The sequence below is a fragment of the Callithrix jacchus genome, chromosome 11 (assembly GCF_049354715.1).
Source record: "Callithrix jacchus isolate 240 chromosome 11, calJac240_pri, whole genome shotgun sequence".
NCBI lineage: Eukaryota > Metazoa > Chordata > Mammalia > Primates > Cebidae > Callithrix > Callithrix jacchus.
The window spans coordinates 75,903,420-75,912,557 of record NC_133512.1 but is presented as its reverse complement, the minus strand read 5'-3'; the positions used below and the strand labels follow the sequence as shown (position 1 = coordinate 75,912,557).

Genomic DNA, 9,138 nt, shown 5'->3' with positions numbered 1-9,138 from the left:
AATTAGTAAACTATGAATCAAATGTGAGGTTAGAATAAAAATGTTTTTTTAACACTTGTAGTCAAGAATAAAAACATAGTCAAGATCTGAAATAATTTAGCTTTCATTTACTTCTCTTTTCTCAGGAAGCTACTGAAGGCTGTACTCCACTAAAAGAGTACACCAAGAATAAAGAAGACATAAAGGCTATAGGAACCAGATTGAACACACAACAGAGACACCCTGACAACAACTGTGGAACAGGCACAGATTAGCGCAGGTCAGGAGGGTCCAGAAGAGACAGATGAAACTAATAGAACACCTCATTCTAAACCTCTGGAAGGGGGAGAATTACACAATCATTACGTGGGGGCTTGACCTAGTGATGAATAGTAAACTAAAATAAGTTAATTATTAACTAGAGGAAAAACAAAAGCCATACAGAAGAGAAATAATCATAGTTTTTTACTTGCCTAAAATGTGAATGATATTTACCTAGTCATAATGAAGTAAACATAAATCCACAAAAAAGTACAATATAACTCTGCTGGGCAGACGAAAGGATGGAAAGTTTGGTGGAGAAAGGGGAAGGAAAGAGAGCTAAATCTTCATTTTCCATTAAATGAAGTCAGTAAATAATGCCTAAAAGTGAAAAATCAAGAAATAACAATATGAACACACTGTATGGAGATATTAAGATAAATATCAAAATAATGAGTTAAAAGAGATGAAATGGACCAGTCACAGTGGCTCACACCTGTAATCCTAGCACTTTGGGAGGCTGAGGTCGGTGGATCACGTAAGGTCGGAGTTTGAGACCAATCTGGCTAACATGGCAAAATCCCGTCTCTACTAAAAATGCAAAAATTAGCCAGGCATGGTGGCATGCACCTGTAGTCCCAGCTAACTGAGAGTCTGAAGCAGACTAATAGCTTAAACCTGGGAGTCAGAGGTTGCAGTAAGCCAAGATCATGCTGTTGCACTCCAGCCTGCTGACAGAGCAAGACTCCATCGCAAGGAAAAAAAAACAAAGAGGTGAAATATGACTGCCTTTGAGAAGGCAGAAACAGGTGAGGGCTGAAGTGGGAATACAGTCCCTGCTGCTTCATTGCAAACCTTACAAAGTTTCTACAGAATCATTTGCCTCTAAATTACAACAATTACTCTGATAACAAAAATATATACTCTGATAACAATTAAAAATGAAATTAAAGGAGAAAAAAGATTGTCGTAAACCCAAATTTTGGCTTCTGAAAAATCTACTTTCAGATAAAGGAAATATACAGGGAAATAAATAATTTAAGATTAAATGTATAGTTTTGGCAACAGAAATGTTTGCAGTGACTGAGGGAGCACAGAAAACAGTGAACTACTATCTGGGGCATGGAGAAAGACCCTAAAATGATTCTCTTTTCATTACTGTTAACTGCGTGGTCAGTGCAACATGAAAAGGCGACAACTATGTGGAGGAAACACTTCTTAGAATATAATAACAGCAGAGGAGGCAAGCGCTGCCTTAGACTTGTTAAAGATCTAAAGGTCTCTTAGACGCTTGATGAAATCGCTTTCTGCCGCAGTTTCGACCCAGGCGCGGCCGCGTGGGAGGTCCGGGGTGAGCGCGCGCAGCCTGGGCGCGCGCCTCTCCGAGGGGGTGGGGCGGGGGAGGGGCCGGCGGTGGGGAGCGGGCTCCACCCCCAGGGCGGGTCTGGCCCGGCCGCGGTGCGTCGTAGCGCCGCACGTGTGCGAGCCTGGTCGCCGGTGAGTCCGCGCGAGCGCATCGGGTCGCTGGCGCTGGACGCGCTGCGTTTGCCCGGCTGCCCTAGCCGCTGGCTCCTCCGAGTGGTCCTCGCCGCCCTCCTGCTCTCCGAGCGAGCGCAGGCTACCTCGCCGCCCGGCCCACGCCGCGCCCGCGCTCCCAGGCTCCGGGTAAGTGCGCGGCCTCCTTGCGGCCGCTGGAGCTCCTCGACCAGCCCTCGGCCCGGCCCGGGCCCCAGCCCCAGCCCCAGGGCTCCGCCCCGAGAGGCAGTGCGGACTGGAAGGCGGCTCCGCAATGGTCGGAGCCCGCGGCGCCTCCATTACGGATCTCGCTTGCGGGAGCGTGGCTGGAACTCCGCGAGTCCTGCGCTTCGGCGGTGCGGGCGCCGCGCCTTGCTCACTGCTCCCCCTGCCCTTCGCCCTCCGCCCTCTGCCCGGCCAGTCGTCAGGGGGCGCCGCGCCCTCGCGCTCCCTCCTCCTCGCGCGGCACTGTCCCCCGGGTGGGGGGGCCTCTTCCCACTCCTCCCTTTCTTCGCCCCGGACGATCCCTAAACTCTTGTCCCTCCGTCAGAAGAAAACCGGCCTTTTCCTTGAAGGAAGCCCTTCACGGTGCCACTGCTTCCACGCGCCTGCCTTCTGTGGGTCCAGCCCACGTGTTCCGCCGGTGTCCTGCGTCTCCCCTCACTGGAAGCCTACTATGCGCCACGCGGGCTCTGGAGACTGCTTGCTTTGTATGCATTTCCCAGAGTAGGAGTGGACTAGCTGCGAACTAAGAGTGCTTTCTCCAGCCTTCAAGCTGGGTGAAAGCTTTACGAGCGGATGAAGGTCCTGCTGTGCAGGCTGAAACTCGAGCCCTCCCAGTCAGCCCTGTGCCGAGGGGTTTGGAAGCACCCCTTCGTTGCCTGCTGAATAGGATTGGCAAAAAGTTTAGTTTTTCAAATATTTGGTCCCTTCAAACCACCTTTTTTTTCCATTCCAAAAATAAAGGGTTACTAAGGGATTCCCTCCCCCATCCTCGAGCCTCTAATCATCTGTGAAATGAGTATGCCCCATTGGACTGTACAACCCTATTGAAAGAGGATGGTTAGGCAATCATTATTTTTCAATCAGTAGGAAAGTAGCCAACAGTACGTACTTAACAACTCCCTGTGAACATGGTCTTGTTTTGTTTTGTTTTGAGACAGTTTCACTCTTGTTTCCCAGGCTGGAGTGCAGTGGTATGATCTTAGCTCACTGCAGCCTTGAACTCCTGGGCTCAAGCAATCCTCCCACGTAGCTGGGTCTATAGGCATGTGCCACCACACAGGGTCTCACTATATTGCCCAGGCTGGCCTCAAACTCCTGACCTTAAGCAGTCCTCCTGCCTTGACCTCCCAAAGTGCTGGAATTAGGGGCTTGAGCCACCATACCCGGCCTTGAACATGTCTTTATTTATTGATTTTTTTTTTTTTTTTTTGGGAGGTAGAAAGTGATTTATTTAAAGAGAGAGAGAAACAGTATTGATTCGTTTTATTTTTTACCACTCAGTACAGTGGTAAGGATGATTTTTTTTTTAGATGGAGTCTTGCCCCATCTCCCAGGCTGGAGTGCAGTGGCACTATCTTGGTTGACTGCAGTCTCTGCTTGCTAGGTTCAAGCGATTCTCTTGCCTCAACCTCCCATGTAGCTGGGATTACAGACCCATGCCACCACTAATTTTTAATTAGCATGCCCAGCTAATTTTTTGTATTTGTAGTAGAGACAGAGTTTCACCATGTTGGCCAAGCTGGTCTTGAACTCCAGACCTCAGGTGATCCATCTGTCTCAGCCTCCCAAAGTGTTGGGATTACAGATGTGAGCCACCACACCCAGCCTTGAACATGTCTTTTGATAGAGGCAGGGGCATGCAGGTACTGTATTAATGAAACAGCATTTTTCCTTACCTAGGAGAGAGAGAGAGAGCAATCCAGCTGGTCATACTGTCGGCTAGGTTTGCTGTGGTCCTTTACACGTGCTGTTTGGGCTGCCTGGAACTCTCACACATGTCTTTTCCTGTCTGGTTCTTCCTTGTCTTTGCTCAGAAGTCTCCTTAGATGAGGCATCACTGAAGAGCACCTCTCTTACTCTTAGCCCCTTACTCCGCTTTAATTCTTTGGAGCTTGCATGTACTGAGATTAATTTTATTGTGTTCTCTGATATATTCTCAAATACATTGTAAGCTCCATGAGGACAGGAAATTTACCTTTTCCTCCAGTGCCTACAACAATGCCAGACACATAGGATACTTGCTCAATAAATATTTGCAGATCCCAGCACTTTGGGAGGCCAAGGTGGGCAGATCACCTGAGGTCAGGAGTTTGAGATCAGCCTGACCAACATGGAGAAACCTTGTCTCTACTAAAAATACAAAGTTAGCCTGGCGTGGTGACGCATGCCTATAGTCCCAGCTACTTGGGGGTCTAAAGCGGGAGAATCGCTTGAACCCGGGAGGTAGAGGTTGCAGTGAGCCGAGATCATGCCATTGTACTCCAGCCTGGGCAACAAGAGTGAAACTCCATTTCAAGAAAAAAAAATTGCAGAATTAATGACCCTCATAGACTTAATGCTTTTGCATGTTAGGATGCAGTGTGCCTGCCAGGCCCGGTGATGTCATGCCTGTAGTCTCAGCACTCTGGTAGTCTGAGGTGGGCAGCTTCCTTGAGGTCAGGAGTCCGAGACCATCCTGGCCAACATGGCGAAACACCCTCTTACTAAAAATAGAAAAATTAGCTGGACGTGGTGGCCCATGCCTGTAATCCCAGCTACTCAGGAGGGTGAGGCAGAGGAATTGCTTGAACCCAGGAAGTGGAGGTGGAATGAGCTGAGATTCACCACTGCACTCTGGCCTGGGCAGCAGAGTAAGACTCCATCTCAAAAAAAAATGTAGTGTGTTCTCTGTGCCCTGCCCTAAAGAAAATGCTCACCTCCGTGAGAGCTAGAGAAATTTGTAGGAGATGGAGGAAAGATGCATTAAAAAGTGAAAGCAGTGGATGGTTTTGAAATATGATGATAGGATTAAGACTAATGGCTGCTTTTCTGATGTTTATTTTGGAGGAATTAATAAGGGACTGTTTGGCCTGGGCAGTGGCACACACCTGTAATCCCAGCTGAGGTAGGGTGGATCACTTGATCTCAGGAGTTTGAGACCAGCAGGCAACATGGCAAAACCCCAACCCTACAAAGAATACAAAATGTAACCGGGTGTGGTGGCACATGCCTGTAGTCCCAGTTACTCGGATGGTTGAAATGGGAGGATCGCTTGAGCTAGGAGGTCGAGGCTGCATTAAGCCCAGATCACGCTGGTGCACTCCAGCCTGGGTAACAGAGTGAGATCCTATCGCAAAAATAAATAAATAAGGGACTGTTGTTAGTGTTATATTAAAAATTAGAAAATGCTAAGCCTTATTTTTGTTGTAGGTGTAGAGGATTTTAATATTTATTTATTTATTTGGGACAGGGTCTCTTGTCACCCGGGCTAGAGTATAGAGGCACCGTCACGGCTTACTGCAGCCTCGACCTCCTGGGCTCAATTTTTACTGAGATAGTTTCACTTTTGTTGCCAAGTCTGGAGTGCAATGGCGCTATCTTGGCTTACCGCAACCTCTGCCTCCTGGGTTCAAGCAATTCTCCTGCCTCGGCCTCTCAGGTAGCTGGGATTACAGGCATGTGCCACCATGCCCAGCTAATTTTTTTGTATTTTTAGTAGAGATGGGCTTTCTCCATGTTGGTCAGTCTGCTCTTGAACTCCCAATCTCAGGTGATCTGCCCACCTCAGCCTCCCAAAGTGCTGGTAGTACAGGTGTGAGCCACTACACCTGGCCCTGGCCTTTTTTTTTTTTTTTTTTTTGTAGTTTTAGTAGAGACAGGATTTCAACATGTTGGTCAGGCTAGTCTCAAACTCCTGACCTTGTGATCCACCTGCCTCAGCTTCCCAAAGTGCTGGGATTACAGGCATTAGCCACCCCACCTGGCTTGAAAAGCATTTTAAAATACTGTTAAAATTATAATATTTCTATTCTCACTTGTCTCATTTGGAGTGCAGAGGAAATAGAAACCATTATTTTAGCATTCCCTCCAAAAAAATGTGAAGGATTGGCTGGGCGCAGTGGCTCACACCTGTAATCCCAGCACTTTGGGAGGCTGAGGTGGGTGGATCACCTGAGGTCAGGAGTCAAGACCAGCCTGGCCAACATGGAGAAACCCCATCTCTACTAAAAATACAAAAATTAGCCTGATGTGGTGGCACATGCCTGTACTCCCAGCTACTTGGGAGGTTGAGGCGGGAGGATCACGTGAACCCAGGAGGTGGAAGTTGCAGTGAGCAGAGATCACACCACTGCATTCCAGCCTAGTAATAGAGTAAGACTTCGTCTCAGGGGGAAAAAAAAATGAAGGATTTTAAGTTTTGGAGAAAGTTGGTCCGGCATAGTGGCTCACGTCTGTAATCCAAGCACTTTGGAGGCCAAGGTGGGCGGACCACCTTAGGTCGGGAGTTCAAGTTTTGGAGAAAGTACAGAGGAGTTCATTTTCTTCGTGATTGTAGTGTTGCTTCTGGTCTGTAGAGTTTTACTTCACCATTAAGATCACATCATTACCATCATGGGTGGTGTATTTGTGCAGCACATTTCCTTAAAATGCTTTCTTTTAAATATGTCAGAAACCTCAACACTGCCCTCTCCCCTCTTTTTACATCTAGTAACTTCATTCAGGGTAGAATGCTTGGTTTTTCTGACTGCAAAACCGATTTCCTTGAGCCTCTCATCTTGGGATAGTCAGGGTCGTTTTGTCTTTCCAAATTCTCTCAGGCCTCTTCTGTGTTCACAAGATCACCTCTCTCTTCTCTCCCCAACCCTCAATTTAAAAATTATACTCCAAGGGGCTGGGCGCAGTGGCTCATGCCTATAATCCCAGCACTTTGGGGGGCCCAGGCGGGTGGATCACGAGGTCAAGAGATCGAGACCATCCTGATCAACAAGGTGAAACCCCGTCTCTACTAAAAATACAAAAATTAGCTGGGCATAGTGGCACATGCCTGTAGTCCCAGCTACTCGGGAGGCTGAGGCAGGAGAATTGCTTGAACCCAGAAGACGGAGGTTGTGATCAGCCGAGATTGCGCCATTGCACTCCAGCCCGGGTAACAAGAGCGAAACTCCGTCTCAAAAAAAAAAAATTATACTCCAGGACGGGCATGGTGGCTCATTCCTGTAATCCCACACTTTGGGAAGCTGAGGCGGGTGGATCACCTGAGGCCAGGAGTTCAAGACCAGCCTGACCAATGTGGTGAAACCCCATCTCTACTAAATATACAAAAATTAGCTGGGCGTGGTGGCAGGTCCCTATAATCCCAGCTACTGGGGAGACTGAGGCAGGAGAATTGCTTGAACCAGGAAGGCAGAGGTCGCGGTGAGCCGAGATTGCGCCATCGCACTCCAGGCTGAGCAACAAGAGTAAAACTCCGTCTCAAAAAAAATAATAATTATATTCTGTTTCAATGTTTCATGTAATTCCTGCTTATGAAAATGATACTAATTTGAGTTTTGCTCTCCTAGTCCAGAACTTTGAACAGTTCTGGTTAAATATGCTCTCAGCTTTTAGGCCTATAGGACAGAACTTAGAAAAGTATATATTAAGTGATTTTAAAATCACTGGTACTATATATACTTGAATAATTAATTTGGGCCAGGTGCAGTAGCTTACGCCTGCAATCTCAGCACTTGGGGAGGCCAAGGTGTGTAGATCTTTTGAGGCCAGGAGTTAGAGATTAGCCTGGCCAACCTGTTAAAACGTCATCTCTACTAAAAATACAAAAATTAGCCAGGCATGGTGGCATACACCTGTAATCCCAGCTGCTCAGGAGGCTGAGGCATGAGACGTGCTTGAACTCAGGAGTTCAAGCAGTGAGCCAAGATTGTGCCACTGTGTCGCCAGCCTGGGCAACAGCAAGACTGTGTCAAAAAAAAATTACTTTGTCTGTGATAGGGCCATTGACTTAAACAAATGAAAGATGTAATTTCATTTGAAATTTAAAAGTGAGTTTAGTTAATAAGCTTGTCTTTGTAGTTAGATATATCAAGAAAAAGAGATCAGACAAATGTCCACAAATGTCGAGAAAAGACTGGCAACCTAAAGGCCTGTTGTCAACCTAAAATAATCAGAAGTATCAGAATCTCATATAAAGGGAAATATTCAAGTGCAAAGTTTGAGGATGGCCCACCTGGAAACACCTACTCCAATGGAATGGAGTCAGAGTTGTGAAGTAGGGAAGTTTTAGATTTTATATAGAGACAGGAGTTTGTAGCACAATTACAACGTTTTTCATATAGGGTTGGCACATAGTTACAGCAATTTGGTTATAGGCAGTGTTTCTTTTTGTGGAGGGTACATTGGAGAAGGTGTAATAGTTCTGGGTTTTCTGTCATATGGTTTTAGCGTAAGCAGGACACCAAAGGGAAAATTCATCTCTGACAAGGGTTGTGAATTATGAATCTTTAATCATTGTATAAAACAGGAAAAATCAGAAAGTGAGCTAATCTGTAATCTGAGGAACAGAAATTTTAACCATCTTTGACTCAGATCACAGTCACTTTTCCCTCAAGGCTTCGAGTGTTTTGGGATTCCAACAGCTTTTAGATTTTGTTTCTTTTCATACTGTTTATTTGGTGCCATTGGCAGTGTTTGAGGGTCTCAAAATTAAATGGTACTTGAGAGAGAGAACCATGTTTAATTATTAGCCCAGAAAACAAGAAACATAGAAGCTTTTTTAACAACAACAACAAAAAACTTCTCCAGATACAACAATACAGTTCTGCTGTGTAAATCATCCATAATAAATATTAAGGACTAACAGTTAAATAAGATGAGCTATCACAGACCTTTGGCCAAGTCATTATATTTTACTTTTACAGAGAAAGAAACAGCCTTAGGTTAAGTCAACCACTTGGTAAATGGCAAAACCTAGATCTGGCTCCAAGATAGTTGACGCGGGGAGGCCTGATTTTTTTTTCTGCATAAGAGCAGGAGGTGAAATACTTTGCTGACTGTGAAGTCCCTGCGTCAAGCTGTGTGAATGGCTGTTATTGGCCACTCTTTACTCCTTACTGAGAGTTCTGGCCTCTGGAAGGGCATCAGGATCTCCTGGTTGATCCATGATGCCAGCTAGGGAGCCTGTATGGTCACTGGGGAGCCATTGCAGGTCTTTGGTAAGGGCATGTGTGACACAATGTGATGACTGCCCACAGGTCGTCTCCAGTGGGATGTCCCCCTAGGTATCTGGAACACCGCAGGACTATGAGTGGGCTCCTCTTTCTGGGGCCCCCGTATCAGGAAGACCACCAGTATCCTCTCAGTTCCCCAAGGATGGAGACTCGAGTCATCCTGAAGTATTTC

The 9,138-nt window shown here is 46.5% G+C and overlaps 1 protein-coding gene across 10 annotated transcripts in view; it reads left to right on the top strand.

Moving 5' to 3' along the window:
- Window positions 1-1,695: 1,695 nt before the first annotated feature.
- Window positions 1,696-9,138, top strand: part of PUS7 (pseudouridine synthase 7) — a 71,832-nt gene continuing 64,389 nt past the window's right edge. For all 10 annotated transcript variants that reach the window (XR_013524068.1, XR_013524067.1, XR_013524066.1 and 7 more), the window contains exon 1: window positions 1,696-1,905. The gene's annotated coding sequence lies outside the window, so the exon portion shown is untranslated. The remainder of the gene's footprint in view (window positions 1,906-9,138) is intronic.